Genomic DNA, 23,228 nt, shown 5'->3' with positions numbered 1-23,228 from the left:
ATCTCACTTAAGTACACATACATTTCTCAATTAAATCTAGGCTTCCAATTATAGAATATTACCTGTATTATATAGGTCTGGTATTGTATGTGAACTCCTTACCAGTAAAAACAAGGTGAATTCTTAGCGATGTCTAAAGAAACAGTTACTGTTCTGTTTGTAGTCATTTCCCTTCTTCCATTTTCCTATTTCTGTTACAGATATTCAATATGAAATATCAATCTTCATATGAATGATCATTTTCTTGTACTCTTGTATCCGTGCTTTCATATTAATGCAGGAAATTTTTAGTCCAGCTATAATTACTTGAACGCAATTCTATTTCTATTACTATAGCTTTGCCATCCCTAGACTACATTTGTGCATATTTTACATGATATAATTTCTGGCCTCATTGAAAGGGTAGATGTTTATCATAAAATTTTAAGATTTCTGTAGAGTATGATTAATCAACCTAAGCTGAGCAGCTACCACACACACACACACACACACACACACACACACACACAAAGGTACTATTAGTATAGAAATTCTCCTCCTACCCTTTCTCATAAGTCAAAATTATGTAAAACAATATTGATTGTCATGCAGTGAGTGCCCAATTCTTTCCTAGTAAACTAAATTCCCAGCTTTAGGCAGATCCCTATGTAGTGAAGAGGGCAGGAGGCATGGCAGACAGTGGATGACAGATGCCTGGGCCAAATCACCCTGACAACTCCTCTCCATAATAAATCTGAGAAGCTAATCTCTGCTAAATTGTTAATGGCTGCTAATCAGATACTGGATACATGGTTACCCCTCTTGATCGTATATTTGCATTTAAATGAGTCCTTCCTGGAAGGACTCCTTAAACCAAAGGAGTGGTTCTAATGCTGACAGCTTCAGGCACCCAGGGCCTCTGGCTCAGGTTTTCATATTGTCCTTTGCGGAGACGCATGATATCATGAGGCCATTTGATCTGTAATTCCCGAATATCAGAAAGGAATTACTGCAGACCTCAAAGTAATGATCCGAAGATTGTTTTTTAAAAAAGGGTTCTTCACTGAAAAGTCATAGATTAAAAAACTGATCTATTTCACCTCACCCTAGCCACTATTCATTAAATTAAATTATCTGGCAGACTGGTGTATGTCAAGTTCCAAGCAGATAGATTCAAACCGTACATGTTGACGTAAGACATTTCTCATTTCATTTTTTTTCTTTCTCTTTCCCCTATGTCTCTCACCATGGTATAGCATCTGAAGCAGTTAATTCCTGCCATTTAATAGCTTTAATTTTTGTTTTATCCCGAGCACCATCAACATTGATTGTCTTCTATGAGTAAAAAGCACCTGGCAAGAGTACTTTCATGGATGAAGGAGGCTGGATTATCATGAGAAACTATCTATACCTCCAGTGAGTCTGGCTTCACAGAGTGAAAACTATACAAGGAAGGACAATCCAATATGTTATGTAACTGTCCCAAGTCGCCACACTTAATCCCCACTGTCTCAAACAAATTGAAAGAAAAGATTAAACATCTACTTTCACTCTTAAGGACAAGCCTATGTAATAGCCATTGTTCTCCTTATTTCAAAAATGAGACAAAGTCAGGCTGTGAATGGCTGGATCCAATCCCCGGTCTGTTCAACTACAAAACCCCTGACCTTCAGGGTCATCCTTGTCTTCTTCTCATCCTCTGTCAACCTTATATGGGCCTTTACCTCCAACACTGATACCTAGCAAATCCTTCCACTACATTATAAATTATTAACCATAAGGTTTAGCATTTTCTCTCTTCCAAGGTATTTAGAACTTTAAAGGAGAAAGAAGCCTGCCCAAGTGGACAAAGCGAACACTTATCAAGCATGAGCTCCCAACATTTGCACCCAACAATTTCACATCATCTCCTTATAAACTGACAATAATCTTTGTGAGGTTGAGATCCCAACCTTCTTTTTACTGTGGATCCCTTTGACAATATGGAGTAGCCCATGTAAATAGTCTTAAAATAACACTTTTAAATTTATAAAATATAATAGAATCTCAAAAGAAACTAGTTACTATGTTGTTGTGTTTTGTTTTGTTTTGTTTTGTTTTTTTTGTGGTACGCGCGCCTCTCACTGTTGTGGCCTCTCCCGTTGCAGAGCACAGGTTCCGGATGCGCAGGCTCAGCGGCCATGGCTCACGGGCCCAGCTGCTCCATGGCATGTGGGATCTTCCCAGACCGGGGCATGAACCTGTGTCCCCTGCATCGGCAGGCGGGCTCTCAACCACTGCGCCACCAGGGAAGCCCAGTTACTATGTTTTAAATGCAGTCATTAGAATATATTAAAAACCAAATTTGTGATATAGAAACGAAAGGGTATTTAAACTCATTAAATAACAAGATACAACAGAGACTCTGTTAACTACTATACTTAAAAATAGTGATGTTGGGGTGATGGGTTAACAATTCTGATACATGTGTACTGAAATTGAACAATTAAATAAATAGATGGTGGATGGTGGTAGCCACATTTCTCAATATTGAAGTATGAATTTACAGATAAACAAGAGGAGAAAGCTAAACTAATCTCAGCATTAATGGATTATAGTTGCAGACATCAGTATACACTCAGCTCAATATAGATATAGATAGTTATATAGAGAAATATTTACTGATATGTGTATATACATGGGTTAGTATACATATATATTTCTTTGTTCTCTCAGTGAAGAGAGCCTAATCAAATAATACCCCATTAGCAACAGCACATCTAGAGCCCAGATCTTGGTTTCTATTACTACTCTCCAATAAAAGGAATCAGGGCTCCTCAGAGAAATGACTGATTCTAGGACTGGGGCAGGAAATACACAAAATGAGCCTGGAGCACCTTGTGGTACCAGAAAGTCAGGAAATGTTAAACACACACACAAACATGCATGCTAAACACATATACACACAGATACACACACACACACACAAACTCACACACCCCAAAGGGAGTATGTCAAAGGAGCACAGGCGCCAAAAGCAAAAGCTCCCAGTGGCCAAAGCTGGAACAATTCAAACAACAAAATAAAGTAGTATTGGATTATAACCCAAAGGATAAAATAGATATCCACGAGTCTATACTGATATAAATAAATATCAATAATTGAATAAATTAATATTTGGGGGAAATAGACAACTCTGTGTGGAAGAATTCCAAATACTTTATGTACATACTCTGTCCTCAAGGAGGTGGATCATAACTCTCCACTTTTTGGGTTTGTGCTTCACACAGTGACTTCCTTCCAACAAGTGTCGTGTGGAAGGGGTGGGGGAGTAACTTGACAGTGGAGAAATCTGAGACACGACCCCAGCCAGGTTATCAAGGTCAACATCAACAGTCAAATCACGTTGATAGCATGTACCCTTGAGAAGATGTTATAAAAAAGGCACTCTATCTGGTTGTCCTCCCAATAAACCATAATCCCAGTCTTACCATGAGAAAAGCATTGGACGGTTTACATTAGTGAGGTATGCTACAAAACACTTGATCACCGCTCCTCAAAACCGTCAACGTTGGGGCTTCCCTGGTGGCGCAGTGGTTGAGAGTCCACCTGCCAATGCAGTGGACACGGGTTCGAGCCCTGGCCTGGGAAGATCCCACATGCCAGGGAGCAACTAAGCCCGTGAGCCACAACTACTGAGCCCATGTGCTGCAACTACGGAGGCCCACGCGCCTACAGCCCGTGCTCCACAACGAGAGAGGCCACTTCAATGAGAGGCCGGCGCACTGCAACGAAGAGTAACCCCTGCTCTCTGCAACTAGAGAAAGCCCGCGCGCAGCAACGGACACCCAACACAGCCATAAATAAATAAATAAATAAATAACTGTCAAGGTTATCAAAAACAAGAAAAGCCTGAGAAACTACCACAGCCCAGAGGAGCCTAAGGGTGCTTGATAACTAAATGTAATGTGGTGTCCTGGATGGAAGCCTGAAATGGAATTAAGGACACTAGGCAGAGCCAAGGAAATCTGAATAAAGTACAGACTCTGGTTAATATTATTGTATTAATATTGGCTCATTAATTGTAAAAAAGGTACCACACTAGTGTACGGTGTCAATAATAGAGGAAATTGGGAATGAGATATATAAGAACTCTTAATTTTTCTGTATATCTAAAACCATTCTAAAATAGATATAGTCTATTAGATAAAACAAAAAGGCAATGATGATTTGATTGTAACATCAGAGTAGGGATACTTTGAGATATCTATAAAAAGTGCCTTAGGAAATTGTCTGTGACATCTGCTGGGGATATAGTCACAGGTACTCCTAATATTATTGTGGTTTGTTGTCTGCATTTAGATTTAAAGGACATGCTAAATACTAAATTGCAGTTAGAGGTTAGTGAAATTAAAGATGTAATATTCCCATCCAGATTCCACATGCACTTTGATACATATTAAGAATCCCCTGCTCTTTGGTGAGGTCTAATTTTATGAAAGTGAAACACAGAGAGATGAATTAGGTTGTTCCAGCTTTTAAAAAGCCCGCATTCTAGGGTCAAGAATTCTTACTGAGCCTTGTTGAAACTGTTTGCTACACTACCTCCTAATTTTGGAACTGCCAAACAGAGAGTTGGGAACTCTTCCTAGATTAAAAGTACTGCCTTGGCCTTGTGCAATCATACTGTTTAGGTTGCTGGACAAATCCAAGGATAAAACTGGCCTGGACCTAGTGATGGGCAATTCCAAAAGCAAGCCGAATGTGAGAAGTTCTCTCACAGAGAACCCTAGTGTCAAAGAGCCTCTCTACTTGGGAATGGCTCAACACTGGGAAAATAAACCCTGGTTCAGCTGTAAAGAGAGCACATCCTTGGCCTTTTTTCCCCCCTTAAGTCCAGAAACTGATGATCTGGTCAGCTTAGGAGAGGGAGGGAGGGATGGAGGGAGGGAGGAAGATGAGAGAGAGAGAGAAACCTGTTAATAGCTGGTGCCAATTTAAAGAGAGAAGGAAAGGGCTTATTATATACGTATATGCTAATATTATTCTTAAAGCCAATTCTGATCCATCCTTCGGGAAAGAAAGAGATGCAGCCATCTGTTAATGTGGCTTCAGCCTCTTTGTTTCCAAATGTTACAGCTGTCACCACACCAGCCATTCCACTTGGGGCGAGGCCAGGGGGTTCGAGGGGGAACATCTGTCCACTAAGGACACCACTAAACAGCAACAAAATCTTGAGGCGACCCCTCTCTCTTTCCTCGAGTGCTTTCGCTAGCCGGTCCTACTCCCCCACTCCTTTGGGAGTTTCCTGTTCCATTACGTAGGCAAGAGGGCGAGAGGTCCCAGCTTTCCTAATTGTGAGTGGTTTGGCTGGGTGTGTACGTGCGAGTGACTGTGTGTGTGTGTGGGGGGAAGTGGAGCTCGCTACAAGGGGCTTAGAAAAACTAGTCGCCAATTTAAAATATTTTCGGAGTGTTTGAATGATATCTTAAGAGCGAATCCCACTCTCAAATTCAGCGAAATGCACAATACAGATAAGGACGATGAACAGGGTGGAAAACCCACACAGCGGAATGGAGCCGTCCATGCCGCAGGAGTGACGGGGGAGCGCTCCGAGGAACGGCGCTCTGCAGGGAAAGTCACTCTGGCTCTTCTCTCTCGGTCCACCAGCCGGCGACGCTTCTTCTGTAAAAGCATTCCTAGAAAATAACCCTACAACCGGGAAGGGTAGCGATCGTGGAGCGCAGTTTCCAGGAGCCGGTGCCCGCAGCCGGGAGAGGCCCCTCTCCCCCCGCGGCTGGCGCGGAATGTGGCGATCCGGCCCGGCGCGGGGGATGACTTCCGGCGGCCGGCGCTCGGCGGCGGGAGCAGCTGCTACAGCCGGCAGGTGGGGTGGGGGCCGGCCGAGCTGACCACGCACAGACCCGGCGCGGCGGCACTGCGGCCCCGGGGCAGCCGGCGCCGGGGACATGCGCTGATTCGATCCCTCCGGAGACGGTAAGCAGCCCGGCTATTATTAGCCTCGGCCACACTGCGCGGTGCTTTCTGCTTGGTTAGTAACGGGGTTTGTAATACAGAGGGAAGAAGGGGAATATCCCTGCCGCCTTCTTCAATGGGCAAAGGAGCAACAGCCGGAATTGAAATGTTAATCAGCCAAGTGCTTGAGATTATTGGAGGAGCGGTGTTACTGGGCCAACAAAGAAGGCGGTCAGCCTCTGTAATCTTAAGATAATCAACCATTGCTGTGCCACACTCGCTTAGATATTGAAGAGGATTCAGAATGTAAAATAATTTGAGTTGCACTTTTACGTTGCTACCTTCAACCTTCGCTTGGTTAATTTGTGGTTTGCGAACAGCAGGTTCTTGTCAGCAGCCTGGAGAAGTAATCGGAAATCTTCCTTCTCCTTTTGCATTCCTCAGTCTCCTCCCTTTCCAGTTATCAGAATGGGTCTGCACATTTCAACGTCAAACACCCACTTCAATACTGAACCTTTAGAAGGAATCTCAAATTAGAGGAGAAACTTACCTCCTGGAGTTCAGCTTGCGTTGAGCAGCACTTGTCCCCACTTCTCCCTTCATTTACCATCTTCTCTTGTCAATCATTTCATTGATTCCCCCCACCCCCACCCCGGGGATGCTGTGACCATTAATAAGCCAGCTCTTGTCAGCTTCTGTCCACCACCTCTGTTCCGTGACTGATTTTTCAAGGACCCAGGAAGGGCATTGCCTTATACCACGTTTGGACTATTACCTGTGTCCTTCCCCAAAATGCATGGCATGAAAAATCCTTTAAGCCCAGTACCAACATGGTTTCCGATAACTCCCTTCATTGTAGTCACTGCAGCTACCAGATGGGCTTCAAGGACAGCAGAATCTGTTGGGGTGTGAGAAAGAGGGCTATACCTACATATTTTACTCCATGTGCATAAGAATAGGTGGAAGTAGAAATGCAAATGTCAGTCTATCCCGTTTTTCTTGAAGCTTTTTTAGTCCAGCTAGGTTGTGAGACACCTAGCTGGGTAGGGTATGGGGCAAGTCCTCCTGCAAAAGCAAGCAGTGTGTTTGTCCTAGGATTCCCCCAATAACCTCAAAAGTTTCCAGAGAGACTTTTCCCACAGGCAGTCAGAAAGCCAGGGGAGGTGGCCAAGGTAAACCTCAGGTTATTTGGGCATCTTCAAGTTAGTCTCCCCTTTTAGGGGTTCTGACCTAGGATTTCCCCACAAACGCCTTTCTGCTGAGCTCAAGTGCCCATTCTTGTTGCTCACCTAGGGATGTACAATTGAATGATGTTCTGTGAAATGGTGAAGATTGCTATGCTGGGGATTGCAAATGTGCCACTTCACCAACAGAGAACAGTTGCAATAAGCCAGACTGTGTGGTGTCTGTGTGCCAATATTCCATTTAAAAAGAGATTTGTTATCTTTAAATCTGAAATTAAAGAGACAGTTTGACTCAAAAGACCATGGATTTTATTTTAACAAATTAAAATAGGAGATCAATGAAAAAGAGGGCCAGGGTTTATAGCTAACCTTCTTACCTTCTTTTTTAAATATTGCTTTTAGAACAAGATACTGGTTCTGAAAAATCATGTTACTTCTATTATATATCATTATTGTTTTTCTGATTACAAATTCTCTTTGTAAATACACTTTGAAAAGATTTGAGTTGGTTTCTTTGTCTCTATCTTCAGTATATGAGGCAGAAGGAGTGGAGAGGGGTGGGCAAATCCCACTCCAAATGGCCCACTCAGAGAACTGTTCCCCGGACCATGCAAACCTCTGGACCAAAATTTTTTTGGCTTGTTGTTATTATTATCTTTAAATGTGGTTTGGGTTTGAAATATTAAATTTTCAATATTCTAAAATTTTGACTCAGGCACACCAACTAGAAGAGAGAACAGAGAACAAGAATAGCAAAACTAGTTTCCACCTTTCTTACCTAATTGTAAAATATTTAATTATATGAATAATTATTCTGAATAATAAGTGAAAAACATATTAAAATAATAATTCATTTTTAAGAAAGTAGCCCAAGGTTTATGAAATACAGGTTAGTGCAACTGATCTTAAGTACAGTAAAAATTTCTGTAATTTTAAAAGGTGTTTTTATGTTGACTATTAGTACATGAAAATATGCTAATGATGGTTAGAAATTGAAATGTCTGTTACTTGGTTTCTGAAGAAACTGAATTCTTTGGCAAGAAATGGGTCAGGATTAGGGGACTGGAGCCGCCAAAGCCGGCATCATACCTGCCAGTGATTTTATAGGTGAGATGAATGCATTAAGTTATGGATTAGGGTTGGAGAAGCCTTCTGGGGAAGAAAGAAAACAAGATAGAAAATAGAATTTGTTATTTTAGTGCAACTAAGATAATTAAATGTAAGGTATTTCTGAATTTGGACTTCGTTATATTTCAACAATTTCTGAGGAAAGTTTCTAAATTCAAAGCCCTAGGTAGAAATAGTTGTATGATTTCCTAACCGAAACTGATTTATGACTCTATTTCCTTTGTTAAAAACGTTTCCCAGAGACAGGCAAAATTAATTGCCCGGTGTTAAGGAGGAGGAGTAATACCAAATAGAAGGATTTACGCTATTAGTTGCTAAATGAACTGTGGGAACTTTTTTGTAGATTTGACAAGATAGAATTGAAATCAATCTGTTGCTTTCCAATCACGTAAAAAAAACCATTTAGTCTGGTGGGTGGTCAGTGTTATCAGTAATTTAAGACTTGAGTACCGATTTAGGATTCAAAGTTGCCTCTCCTTACAAAAGGCACTTTCTGGTGCTGCATTACTGCCATTAGCTACAATTGAAATAGACTTATCCTGAGATTTTGAAAAACAGAAAAAGAAATAGTAGGATTAATAAGACTTTGCCTCCACTGAGAATGGGGAGAAAAAGTGCTCTTTTGAAAGTTATCAATGGCCTCTTAATTGCCAGATTTCTGCGCTGTTTCAACCTGTTCTTTATGTCTTTATTTTTAAGTTCTCTTCTAAGTTCTTTTTTAAAAATTTTACTGCTTAGTGTTTTATTCACTAAAATAGCATTTTTAATTGAAGTATAGTTGATGTGTAATATTATATAAGTTACAGGTGTAAAATATAGTGATTCACAATTTTTAAAGGTTATACTCCATCTATAGTTATTATAAAATATTGGCTATATTTTCTGTGCTATGCAATATATCCTTATAGCTCATTTTATAATAATAGTTTGTACCTCCTAATCTCCTATCCCTATATTGTTCTTTTTTTTAAATTAAATACTTGTGTTCAAAAGTATTATTAATAAGTAATATATAAAGAGATATCTCTTTATCTAGTTTCTCAGTAATCCCCTTAAATTACCTCATGACCAGCCTAGAACAAGTGCTGTTTATTTCTAGTTTGTGCCTCATGATATCACGACTATATGTCTTCATTTGTTCCTTTCACTCACCCTGCTACACGTTGAAACCTTGCTCACAGCATACACTGCCTCTTCCATGAACCCTTCCCATACCCACCTTCCTTCTCATTTCAGATGTGTTTCTCCCTTGTCTAAATTCCTATGGCACTTTCTATTTTGGTCTATCCTTTAGTTTGAACATGATTTGCTGTTGTAAAATAACCCTAGTTATTGACTAACAACTTTTCATTACCCGCAACTCATAATACAGTGCCTAGCTATGTATATGCAAAGTAGATGTTCAGCAATTTGATGTTAGTGAAGAAATTAGCTATTATTTTCCAGGGGTGTATATCCAAGTTAGGCTCTAAATAATGTGTGCAAGTACATTTTAGTTTAAAATCCTTATATAATAATATAGTGAAAGTACATTCAAACAGTTATATTCAACAAAAGTTATTGTGAGCTTACATGCCCTTAAGTGGATATTGGCTCATCCGTATCAAAAAGCATAGTAAGCATTACAAAAGAAAACTTTAAAGAAGACATTGTACCAGCTTTTGGTATGCTTTCATTCTACTGAAAACAAGTAAGCAGGGGAAGATGTCTTGCATAAATAAGTACTAGTCTTAAAGCTCTCTGCTAGGTACTTCCATCTATGGTGTATAACTTCATCCTTCTACTGTATGCTAATTTTACACTGAGACTCAGAGACCTCACCTAAATGGCAGAGATCCTTTCCACATTCACATGCTGTTCTTTGAAGTGTTAACGAGTGAAGGAAAACTATAAAACATAATCAGAGGAGTTTAAAATGGTTTTGTGATCAGGCTTTTCAGTGCTTTTTAAACTTTTGGGTCTTAACATCCCCTTTAATAATTCAGTAAAGGCTATGCATCCACTCCACAAGTACATACACAACACACACACATAGAATTTTGCCTGTCATTGCAGGTGTTTGCGGACCTAATAAAGCCCTCCTTTGCAAATGCTTTAAGGACATCTACGCTGGGCTCAGTTTTTCTTTTTGCGTGTTCTATGCTTAATATTTATTTTTGTACCTATTAAAATTAAACAAATTGTTATCTGTTATAGTTGAGGTATAAACCTAAGCAGCTTCGTACTTTACAACTTTTCTTTTTGCATTTTTGTGTTCTGTCCTTCTCTCTCACACAAACACACATTTATATAAATGAGATCAAATAATACTTTTTTGTGAAGAGAATGCTTAGAATTTATTCTTAACGATTTTTCTATATATCACACGTCAGTGTTAGCTATAGTCATCATGTTGTACATTATGTCCATAGTATGTATTTATCTTACAATTGGAAGCTTGTACCTTTGACCGTCTTCCTCCAATTTCCCCTCCCCTGACCCTCTGTCTCCTGTAACCACAGGTCTGATCTCTTTTTCTATGATTGTTTTCTTTTTTTTGAGGTTCCACATATAATATGTATATATCTATAAATATATAAAACAACCTCTTTACCCATTTGTCCATCAATGGGCACTTAGGTTGTTTCCATGTCTTGCCTATTATAAATAATGCTGCTATGAACATGGGGGTACAGATATCTTTTTGAGTTACTGTTTTCATTTTCTTTGGATATATTCCCAGAAGTGGAGTTGCTAGATAAATGTAGTTCTAGTCTTAATTTTTGAGGATCCTCTGTACTGTGTTCCATACTGGCTTTACCAATTTACAGTCCCACCAATAGCACAAGGGTTCCCTTTTCTCCACATCCTCACGAGCATTTGTTATCTCTTGACTTTTTGAGGATGACTGTTCTAACAGGTGTGAGGTAATATCTCAGTGTGGTTTTAATATGCATTTCCCTAATGACTAGTGGTATTGAGCATCTTTTCATGTACCTGTTGGCTTTTCGTGTGTCTTCTTTGGAGGAATGTCTATTCAGGTCCTTTGCTCATTTTTTAATTGGGTAATTTTTTTTTTTTGCTATTGATTTGTATGAATTTTAAATTTATTTTGGATATTAACCCTTATCAGATATATGGTTTACAAATATTTTTTTCCCATTCTATAGGTTGTCTTTTCAATCACTTTGTTGATTTGTTTTTGTTTTTGTTTTTCTTTGCTGTGCAGAAGCTTTTTAGTTTGATGTAGTTCCATTTGTGTTTTTTTTTTATTTTGTCATTTGTGTTTTCAATGTCATATCCCAAAAGTCATTACCAAACCCATGTAATGAGCTTTATTCCTATGTTTTCTTCTGGCAGTTGCATAATTTCAGGTCTTACATTTGAGTCTTTAATCCAATTCAAGTTAGTTTTGTGAGTGGTATAAGATATTGGTCCAATTTCATTCTTTTACATGTAAATATCCAGTTATCCCAGGGTTCCCTTGTATGTAACTTCTCTCTTTTCTCTTGCTGGTCTTAAAATTCTTTCTTTGTTTTTGACTTCTGACGATTTAATTGCAATGTGTGTCAGAGTAGCCCTATTTGAGTTCAAGCTATTTGGGCTTGTTTGGGCTTTATGGATCTGGATGTCCATTTCTCATCCTAGGTTTGGGAAGGTTTCATCCATTATTGCTTTAAATATACTTTTTTTCCCTTTCTCTCTCTCTTTTCTTCTTCTGGAATTCCCATAACATGTTTACTTTATTGTGTCCCATTATTTCCATAGGCTTTCTTCACTCTTTTTATTCTTTTCCTTTTTGTTCCTTTCACTGGGTAATTTCTAAAGTCCTATCCTCCAGTTTGCTGATTCTTTCTTCTGCATGTTCGAATCTACCTTTGAAACTTTCTATTGAATTCTTCAGTTCAGTTATTGTATTTTTTAAATCTAGTGTTCCTGTTTTTTTGATGTTGCTATTTCCTGGTCAAACTTCTTGTCTTGTTCATGCATTGTTTTCCTAATTTCACTTAGTTGTCTCTGCTTTCTTGTAGTTCACTAAACTTCCTTAGGAGGATTATTCTGAATTCTTTGACAGTTCATAGATCTCCAGTTTTTTTTTTTTTTTTTTTTTTTTTTTTGCAGTGTGTAGGCCTCTCAGTGTTGTGGCCTCTACCGTTGCGGAGCACAGGCTCCGGACGCGCAGGCTCAGTGGCCATGGCTCATGGGCCCAGCCGCTCCGCGGCATGTGAGATCCTCCCAGACCGGGGCACGAGCCCGCATCCCCTGCATCGGCAGGCGGACTCTCAACCACTGCGCCACCAGGGAAGCCCAGATCTTCATTTTTTTAAGGTCAGTTATTGGAATTTTATTACTTTCCTCTGGTGGTGTCATATTTGCCTAATTTTTGTGATCCTTGATTCCTTACATTGGTATCTGCATATGTGAATAATTGGGCTCTTCCTCCAGACTTTACTGGGTATTATATTCAGTAGTAGTAGTACATGGGGCTATGAATTAGTTTCCTAGCAGAGAGTCAGAGCCTGTATAGGACCTGGCTCTGGACAGGACCCAGAGCCTGTATAGTTCATTGTTTGGGAACCCAAATCAGGCCAGAGTGTGCACTTAATTCCCTGGTCAGGTGAGGGCACTGGTTTTGCCCTGCAGATGGGGGAGGCCACAGGCTGTGCTGTCTGTTGAAGTGCCACTGTATCTAGGGCTGTTTGGTGGCCTGTACAGCTTCCCATGTTCTCTGGTTAGGTTCCCCAGTTGGACATGCTGAAGGCTGTATTCAGTGATGAGTAGGGCTATGAATTAGATTTCCTGCCTGGGTGCAGCGGGAGAAGCAGCTCTAAAGCCAGTAAAGCTCTTTGTTGTCTCAACTCAAGCGGATCCACACTCCACGTTCTGTGGCTGCACAAGGCCCCTGGCTTGGCTTTGCAGACTCTCAGCTCTGCCTACCCTTCTCTAGGCTTGAGCACTGCTGGGCTGCACAGTTTCTAGGAGTTGTCACCAATCCTTCTAGTCAGATGGGCCAGGAAGACACTCTCCACAGCAGATGGGGTGGGGCTAGTCCCAGTTCCTTTGCCTGGGTGGGATGAGGAGGGCCCACTGCAGGCTACTCTTAATTTCTCAAACAGGCTCCCCAGTCGGGAGGAGCTGGGAGCTCCTCTCAGCCTTGGATATGAATTAATCTCCATGCCTGTGCATGGTCCAAGATCCCTACACACGTGGTACTGGCTCTGCTTTGTACCAGAGCCAGTGATGAGCTCTGGCTGCCTGCCTCTTGGCTGGAGCACAACTGGGCCAAATAGCTTCCAGGATTTACTGCCAGCCCTTTTGGTCAGATGGCCAGAAGCCACTCTCCACAGTGGGTGGGCTGTGACTCTGCTCTTTCCCTGGGTGTGGGCAAACCAGGTTCAAGGGCCAGATGCGTATCAGGTGGATCTGTACCCTGCTGAGTGCCCTGGTTGTAGTGCCCCGCCAACCTGGCTCTGTAGATAAGCAAAGATGCCCGTTGTGATCCCTACTTGGGCACTGCAGGTATGAATTCCATCTGTCACAATCCATGTGCTGGCTGTTGCATGCCCCTTCCCCCTTCATCACAGCCCAACTTTTAGTGGTCAAACCCTGCAGATTCCCCTGCAATCCCAGTGGAGCAGATTAGAGCAGTGGCTCCCACAAAGCAACCCCAATGCTAGTGGTGGTGCTTGCTGTCCCCCAGTTCTCTTCTCCTACTGGAGGAACCAGAGGTTCACGGGAGACCTCACCCATGGTGCTCCACTGGCCTGGGGGAGGGGCAGTGTGGTCAACGTGTAGCTCCTTCCCTCACTCTTCTAATGCAGTCTGTCTTGGTCTCTGTGGTGCACGAGGGTGCTTCAGCCTCACCTCCATGTTCTAGGATTCTCTCAACTAGTGTCCTGTTTCCAAATATTTGTTAGTTGTTCCTCCTGGGGGGGGCGTGGAGCCAGGAATGACCTTGGTGATGTCACCCCACTCTGGGCTTACTTTGAGAATATGTGTGTCCTTTATAGCCCAGACATTTCTGGTACTTGAAATGAGGTTCTCCTTTTATTGTTCTCCCTGCTTTAGGACCTAAAATGGGAGCTCTTCCTTAGCACTGGCACAAAGGCTGCTGAGATGACTAGGAAGCAAGTGCCAAGGGGGATAGTGAATCAAAGAACCTTGATTCATGGAAAAGGAATCCCAGAAGGAGCTCTAAACATTACACATTCCAAATGATTTATTCAGGGTTTTCCAATCAAAATCATTTTTACAAAAAAGAAACAGTTCTCAGACTTAGAGTACTATACTGCCAAGTATGTGGAAGAACATTGCCAGCAGTTGAGTGGTGTGGTCTGCTTTGAAATATATTCAGTTTTCTTAGGATGGACATATGTCTACTTCAAAGTTACTATTTCTTTCTAGTAATGCTGTCTACAGTAATATATTTGCTTTTGCCAAGTTAAGAAAACAATGACATCCCTCCCAGGTTCTAAAACAATTACCAGCATAAAAATACATTAAAATTTTTAGCTGATACTTCAGGAAACCAGTACTAGCTAGCATTCCTACTGATGCTAGTATTCAAAGAGAGGCGTGACAAAACCATTAATCTGGAAAAAACCGGGTTGGAAAGATGGAGAGAAAGAAGTCAAGAGGACTACTTAAGCTGTTGCTTTCTTTACATGTCCCCAAATATGGTAATAACCATATAAGCTCCTAAAATAAGTGCAATTTTATGCAAACTTCATAGTACACCTAGTATGAGGGAAATTTTTACTTTATTTTATAGTATATTTTTTATTTTGTTAAAATGTCCCATAATGTAAAATTTACCATTTTAACCATTTTTAAGTGTATCATTTATTGGTATTAAGTACATTCACAATGTTGAGCAACCATGACCATTATCCATTTTAAGACCTTTCTTATTATCCCAAACAGAAACTGTACTCACTAAACAATAACCCCTTATTTCTCCCCTCCCCTTAGCCTCTGGTTAACTCTATTCTATTTTCTGGGTTTATAATTTGCCTCTACTAACTACCTCATATAAGTGGAATCATACAATAGTTGTCCTTTTGTGTCTGGCTTCTTTCACTTAACATAATGTTTTCCAAGTCTATCCATGTTATAGCATGTAGCAGCATTTCATTCCTTTTTAAAGCCATACAATGTATAGTGATTTTTAGTTGCAAAACACTTTTAGTACATTGTGTTTCTATTATATGAATGATATCTAGCATATATCACTACCATATTACCTTTAGTAGATGCCCAGTAATGTGTACTATGAGTGAGCCATAATTTCGTTCAGTCAAAACCCATTGATAAACATTTATTAAGTTCCAAACAGTTTTATGATTTCAAGAAATGTGGTAATGGACATAGAGGTTCATGTCTTTGTGTACTGGAGCTTTTACTTTTGATGGAAGAATTCTTGGAGTGGCATGGAATGGTATTGTTGGGTCAGAGATTATGCAGAAACATTTATAATTTGAATACATACATTGACTACAAAAACCATAAACTTCAACAAATAATATTCCTGTATTTTATGTAACCATTTATGACTATCTTAAAAATGAATGCAAGTAATATAAGGGAATCCACTTAATGTGATTTGAGCAAGGAAACATTCTCACTTTTTTCATTTCTAGTTCATGAAAGAAAATTCCTATACACAAGTATTGAAATATTTCAAGTCTCTGGATCACACATTTCATCGTTTCAAAAATATTACAGACTACATCACGGATGTCAGTCAAGTCTTGTAACAACAGTGTAGAAAACTAGTAACATTTATAGCTAGTTTTTTTTGAAGCTTCAGCAATGGATCAATTCTATCCAGCCTAATCTGTAATTTTAATTAGATTAAGTTTTAAAATAAAAAAGATTAATTTTTAATTTAAAAGAATTTTTAGTTCATATTTATGTACCTGCATTATGGTAAATCTTTTATTTTGTTGTTTTTTTTCTGAGTTTCTCTTTAGAGTATCTTTTAAAATTTATTTTATTTTATTTTATTTATTTATTTTTTATTAGTTTCTGCTTTATAACAAAGTGAATCAGTCATACATATACATCTGTTCCCACATCCCTTCCCTCATGCATCTCCCTCCCTCCCACCCTCCCCATCCCACCCCTCCAGGTGGTCACAAAGCACCGAGCTGATCTCCCTGTGCTCTGCGGCTGCTTCCCACTATCTATCTACATTACGTTTGGTAGTGTATATATGTCCATGCCTCTCTTTCGCTTTGTCACAGCTTACCCTTCCCCCTCCCCATATCCTCAAGTCCATTCTCAAGTAGTTCTGTGTCTTTATTCCCGTTTTACCCCTAGGTTCTTCATGACATTTTTTTTTTAATTCCATATATATGTGTTAGCATACGGTATTTGTCTTTCTCTTTCTGACTTACTTCACTCTGTATGACAGACTCTAGGTCTATCCACCTCATTACAAATAGCTCAGTTTCATTTCTTTTTATGGCTGAGTAATATTCCATTGTATATATGTGCCACATCTTCTTTATCCATTCATCTGATGATGGACACTTAGGTTGTTTCCAGCTCCGGGCTATTGTGAATAGAGCTGCAATGAACATTTTGGTACATGTCTCTTTTTGAATTATGGTTTTCTCAGGGTATATGCCTAGTAGTGGGATTGCTGGGTCATATGGTAGTTCTTTTTGTAGTTTTTTAAGGAACCTCCATACTGTTCTCCATAGTGGCTGTACCAATTCACATTCCCACCAGCAGTGCAAGAGTGTTCCCTTTTCTCCACACCCTCTCCAGCATTTATTGTTTCTAGATTTTTTGATGATGGCGATTCTGACTGGTGTGAGATGATATCTCACTGTAGTTTTGATTTGCATTTCTCTAATGAGTAAAGATGTTGAGCATTCTTTCATGTGTTTGTTGGCAGTCTATATATCTTGTTTGGAGAAATGCCTATTTAAGTCTTCTGCCCATTTTTGGATTGGGTTGTTTGTTTTTTTGCTGTTCAGCTGCATGAGCTGTTTATAAAGTTTGGAGATTAATCCTTTGTCTGTTGCTTCATTTGCAAATATTTTCTCCCATTCTGAGGGTTGTCTTTTGGTCTTGTTTACGGTTTCCTTTGCTGTGCAAAAGCTTTGAAGTTTCATCAGGTCCCATTTGTTTATCTTTGTTTTTATTTCCATTTCTCTGGGAGGGTGTCCAAAAGGATCTTGCTGTGATTTATGTCATAGAGTGTTCTGCCTATGTTTTTCCCCTAAGAGTTTGATAGTTTCTGGCCTTACATTTAGGTCTTTAGTCCATTTTGAGCTTATTTTTGTGTATGGTGTTAGGGAGTGATCTAATCTCATACTTTTACATGTCCCTGTCCAGTTTTCCCAGCACCACTTATTGAAGAGGCTGTCCTTTCTCCACTGTACATTCCTGCCTCCTTTATCAAAGATAAATTGACCATATGTGCGTGGGTTTATCTCTGGGCTTTCTATCCTGTTCCATTGATCTATCTTTCTGTTTTTGTGCCAGTACCACACTGTCTTGCTTACTTTAGCTTTGTAGTATCGTCTGAAGTCAGGGAGCCTGATTCCTCCAGCTCCGTTTTTCATTCTCAAGATTGCTTTGGCTCTTCGGGGTCTTTTGTTTTTCCAAAGAAATTTTGAAATTTTTTGTTCTAGTTCTGTGAAAAATGCCAGTGGTAGTTTGATAGGGATTGCATTGAATCTGTAGATTGTTTTGGGTAGTAGAGTCATTTTCACAATATTGATTCTTCCAATCCAGGAGCATGGTATATCTCTCCATCTATTTGTATCATCTTTAATTTCTTTCATCAGTGTCTTATAATTTTCTGCATACAGGTCTTTTGTCTCCTTAGGTAGGTTTATTCCTAGATATTTTAGTCTTTTTGTTGCAATGGTAAATGAGAGTGTTTTCTTGATTTCATTTTCAGATTTTTCATCATTAGTGTACAGGAATGCCAGAGATTTCTGTGCATTAATTTTGTATCCTGCTACTTTACCAAATTCATTGATTAGCTCTAGTAGTTTTCTGGTAGCATCTTTAGGGTTCTCTATGTATAGCATCATGTCATCTGCAAACAGTGACAGCTTTACTTCTTCTTTTCCAATTTGGATTCCTTTTATTTCCTTTTCTTCTCTGATTGCTGTGGCTAAAACTTCCAAAACTAGGTTGAATAAGAGTGGTGAGAGTGGGCAGCCTTGTCTTGTTCCTGATCTTAGTGGAAATGGTTTCAGTTTTTCACCATTGAGGACAATGTTGGCTGTGGGTTTGTCATATATGGCCCTTATTATGTTGAGGAAAGTTCCCTCTATGCCTACTTTCTGCAGGGTTTTTATCATAAATCGGTGTTGAATTTTGTCGAAAGCTTTCTCTGCATCTATTGAGATGATCATATGGTTTTTCTCCTTCAACTTGTTAATATGGTGTATCACATTGATTGATTTGCGTATATTGAAGAATCCTTGCATTCCTGGAATAAACCCCACTTGATCATGGTGTATGATCCTTTTAATGTGCTGTTGGATTCTGTTTGCTAGTATTTTGTTGAGGATTTTTGCATCTATGTTCATCAGTGATATTGGCCTGTAGTTTTCTTTCTTTGTGACATCCTTGCCTGGTTTTGGTATCAAAGTGATGGTGGCCTCGTAGAATGAGTTTGGGAGTGTTCCTTCCTCTGAAATTATTTGGAGGAGTTTGAGAAGGATGGGTGTTAGCTCTTCTCTAAATGTTTGATAGAATTCGCCTGTGAAGCCATCTGGTCCTGGGCTTTTGTTTGTTGGAAGATGTTTAATCACAGTTTCAATTTCAGTGCTTGTGATTGGTCTGTTCATATTTTCTGTTTCTGCCTGATTCAGTCTTGGCCAGTTGTGCATTTCTAAGAATGTGTCCATTTCTTCCAGGTTGTCCATTTTATTGGCATAGAGTTGCTTGTAGTAATCTGTCATGATCTTTTGTATTTCTGCAGTGTCAGTTGTTACTTCTCCTTTTTCATTTCTAATTCTATTGATTTGAGTCTTCTCCCTTTTTTTCTTGATGAGTCTGGCTAATGGTTTGTCAATTTTGTTTATCTTCTCAAAGAACCAGCTTTTAGTTTTATTGATCTTTGCTATCGTTTCCTTCATTTCTTTTTCATTTATTTCTGATCTGATCTTTATGATTTCTTTCCTTCTGCTAGCTTTGGGGTTTTTTTGTTCTTCTTTCTCTAATTGCTTTAGGTGCAGGGTCAGGTTGTTTACTCGAGATGTTTCCTGTTTCTTAAGGTGGGATTGTATTGCTACAAACTTCCCCCTTAGAACTGCTTTTGCTGCGTCCCATAGGTTTTGGGTCGTGGTGTCTCCATTGTCATTTGTTTCTAGGTGTTTTTTTTATTTCCTCTTTGATTTCTTCAGTGATCACTTCGTTATTGAGTAGTGTATTGTTTAGCCTCCATGTGTTTGTATTTTTTACAGATCTTTTCCTGTAATTGATGTCTAGTCTCATAGCATTGTGGTCGGAAAAGATACTTGATACAATTTCAATTTTCTTAAATTTACCAAGGCTTGATTTGTGACCCAAGATATGATCTATCCTGGAGAATGTTCCATGAGCACTTGAGAAAAATGTGTATTCTGTTGTTTTTGGATGGAATGTCCTGTAAATATCAACTAAGTCCATCTTGTTTAATGTATCATTTAAAGCTTGTGTTTCCTTATTTATTTTCATTTTGGAAGATCTGTCCATTGGTGAAAGTGGGGTGTTAAAGTCCCCTACTATGATTGTGTTACTGTCGATTTCCCCTTTTATGGCTGTTAGTATTTGCCTTATGTATTGAGGTGCTCCTATGTTGGGTGCATAAATATTTACATTTGTTATATCTTCTTCTTGGATCGATCCCTTGATCATTATGTAGTGTCCTTCTTTGTCTCTTCTAATAGTCTTTATTTTAAAGTCTATTTTGTCTGATATGAGAATTGCTACTCCAGCTTTCTTTTGGTTTCCATTTGCATGGAATATCTTTTTCCATCCCCTTACTTTAAATCTGTATGTGTCTCTAGGTCTGAAGTGGGTCTCTTGTAGACAGCATATATATGGGTCTTGTTTTTGTATCCATTCAGCCAATCTGTGTCTTTTGGTGGGAGCATTTAGTCCATTTACATTTAAGGTAATTATTGATATGTATGTTCCTATTCCCATTTCCTTAATTGCTTTGGGTTCGTTATTGTAGGTATATTCCTTCTGTTGTGTTTCTTGCCTAGAGAAGTTCCTTTAGCATTTTTTGTAAAGCTGGTTTGGTGGTGCTGAACTCTCTCAGCTTTTGCTTGTCTGTAAAGGTTTTAATTTCTCCATCAAATCTGAATGAGATCCTTGCTGGGTAGAGTAATCTTGGTTGCAGGTTTCTCTCCTTCATCACTTTATTTATGTCCTGCCACTCCCTTCTGGCTTGTAGAGTTTCTGCTGAGAGATCAGCTGTTAACCTGATGGGGATTCCCTTGTGTGTTATTTGTTGTTTTTGCCTTGCTGCTTTTAATATGATTTCTTTGTGTTTAATTTTTGACAGTTTGATTACTATGTGTCTTGTTGTATTTCTCCTTGGATTTATTCTGTATGGGACTCTCTGTGCCTCCTGGACTTGATTAACTATTTCCTTTCCTATATTAGGGAAGTTTTCAACTATAATCTCTTCAAATATTTTCTCAGTCCCTTTTTTTTTCTCTTCTTCTTCTGGAACCCCTATAATTCGAATGTTGGTGCGTTTAATGTTGTCCCAGAGGTCCCTGAGACTGTCCTCTATTCTTTTCATTCTTTTTTCTCTATTCTGCTCTGCATCAGTTATTTCCACTATTTTATCTTCCAGGTCACTTATCCGTTCTTCTGCCTCAGTTATTCTGCTATTGATCCCTTCTAGAGTATTTTTAATTTCATTTATTGTGTTTTTAATCGATGCTTGATTCATCTTTAGTTTTTCTAAGTCCTTGTTTACTGTTTCTTGCATTTTCTCTATTCTATTTCCAAGATTTTGGATCAAGTTTACTATCATTATTCTGAATTCTTTTTCAGGTAGACTGCCTATTACCTCTTCATTTGTTAGGTCTGGTAGGTTTTTATCTTGCTCCTTCACCTGCTGTGTGTTTTTCTGTCCTCTCATTTTGCTTATGTTACTGTGTTTGGGGCCTCCTTTTTGCAGGCTGCAAATTCGTAGTTCCCGTTGTTTTTGGTGGCTGTCCCCAGTGGCTAAGGTTGTTTTAGTAGGTTGTGTAGGCTTCCTGGTGGGGGGGGACTAGTGCCTGTGTTCTGGTGGTTGAGGCTGGATCTTGTCTTTCTGGTGGACAGGTCCACGTCTGGTGGTGTGTTTTGGGGTGTCTGTGGACTTATTATGATTTTAGGCTGCCTCTCTGCTAATGGGTGGGGTTGTGCTCCTGTCTTGCTAGTTGTTTGGCATAGGGAGTCCAGCACTGTAGCTTGCTGGTCATTGAGATAAGCTGGGTGTTGGTGTTGTGATGGAGATCTCTGGGAGATTTTCGCCGCTTGACATTATGTGGAGCTCGGAGGTCTCTTTTGGACCAGTGTCCTGAAGTTGGCTCTCCCACCTCCGAGGCACAGCACTGACTCCTGGCTGCAGCACCAAGAGCTTTTCACAATGTAGAGAACATATCATGGGAAGCACATAGAGAGTTGTTAAGCTACTCCACTGTATGATAAAATTCTTGAATTATTACATTATAAACCGGTCCGGGGAGGAAGGCGCCATCTGGGAGCGCGTAAGGGCTGCGCGGCGCAGGCGGCGGGCAGGGCCGAGCGGTGGCGGCGGCGCTGTCCTAGGAGAGGTACTGGAGCCGGGGGACGCCGAGGCGGCGACAGTGGCGGCGGGGGCGCGGGGCCCTCTCTTTGTGTCTTAATGAACAAAGGATAACTGGGCCTTTTTTGAAGTCTTTGCTTGAGTTGAAGACACAAAATGCAACCTGTACTCTTATAATATGTTCAGTTTATCAGTACACAAACTTATAAACCGTGAATTTCCCTAAAGTTATTATACCATTTAGAAGATGTTTGCTTGGACGTTTACTTAAAACCAAACAATTGAGGTCTATATGTCCAAATAATTTCCTTCTCTCTTGCTGTCTCCATTTCAGTTTCCTGAGTTTCTGGGAAGGCCTGGTCTCCCCAAAGGAACGATTTCTGGTAGAAGTCTGAAGGTCTGACCCAAGAAAAAAAATCCAGTATAGCCAATGAATTGAGGACAAGAAGGTTTCCAGTCGGGAACATATAACCTCATACATTACAATCACCTTAAGTAAGGTGTGCTGATAGCTGGATATGATTTAACTTCTTGGAAAAAGATGCATACATAACCTACCCCACAGGGAAGCTGTTCTCAATTCCCTTAGTGGTTGTGGTGTTTATCAGAGAGTGCCTTGGGGGAAGATGAATACAATAACAGTATGATGCTTTTCTTTTCATTTTTAGCTCATTGTTGCCACGTACACTTGGTGATCTTGGTGCCTGTGGTTTAATCCCAGGAGGTTAGACATGTGGAACAGCACATTAACCCTTTTTAGTATTTTCTCCCAAGGCAAATCATTTTTATAGGTTGTCTCCATGGTCTTCTAGATGCTTATCAAAATTAAGCATCAAGTCTTCTAAGTGAGTAATAGCCCCAGTCAGTGTGAGGAAAGCAGCTTGGTTCTTATTGGGGCACAAATTCTTGGTCTTGGCACAAAGTGAGTTCACATAGGGAGTTAGAAGGAGGAGAATGGGGCATGCGAAAGGGGAGTTCTGTGTTCTCATTTACCTATGCATGTTGAAACTCCACTAACAGTTTTATTTTCATTAGCAATTTGTGATAAAAACTTAGGGTAAAGGGAATAATGAAGCTGTCCCATTATATGGCAGGACAAAAGATAGTAGTGACATCAAAATCAGGGCCTATCCATCTCATTTGCAGTTATGTACTCAGTGTTTAGCATAGCATTTGACCCCTCATCAGTATTCAATAAGAAGATGCGTGTTGAATGACTTAGGGATGAATTAATGAAT

The 23,228-nt window shown here is 39.8% G+C and overlaps 1 long non-coding RNA gene across 2 annotated transcripts in view; it reads left to right on the top strand.

The window, feature by feature from the left end:
* Positions 1-5,821: 5,821 nt before the first annotated feature.
* Positions 5,822-23,228, top strand: part of LOC308626162 — a 65,712-nt gene continuing 48,305 nt past the window's right edge. For both annotated transcript variants that reach the window (XR_014017208.1, XR_014017209.1), the window contains exon 1: positions 5,822-5,955. This is a non-coding gene — a long non-coding RNA (uncharacterized lncRNA). The remainder of the gene's footprint in view (positions 5,956-23,228) is intronic.

This window comes from Mesoplodon bidens (assembly GCF_964165515.1).
Source record: "Mesoplodon bidens genome assembly, chromosome: 12".
Classification (NCBI taxonomy): domain Eukaryota; kingdom Metazoa; phylum Chordata; class Mammalia; order Artiodactyla; family Ziphiidae; genus Mesoplodon; species Mesoplodon bidens.
This window is presented reverse-complemented; position numbering and strand designations above follow the sequence as displayed.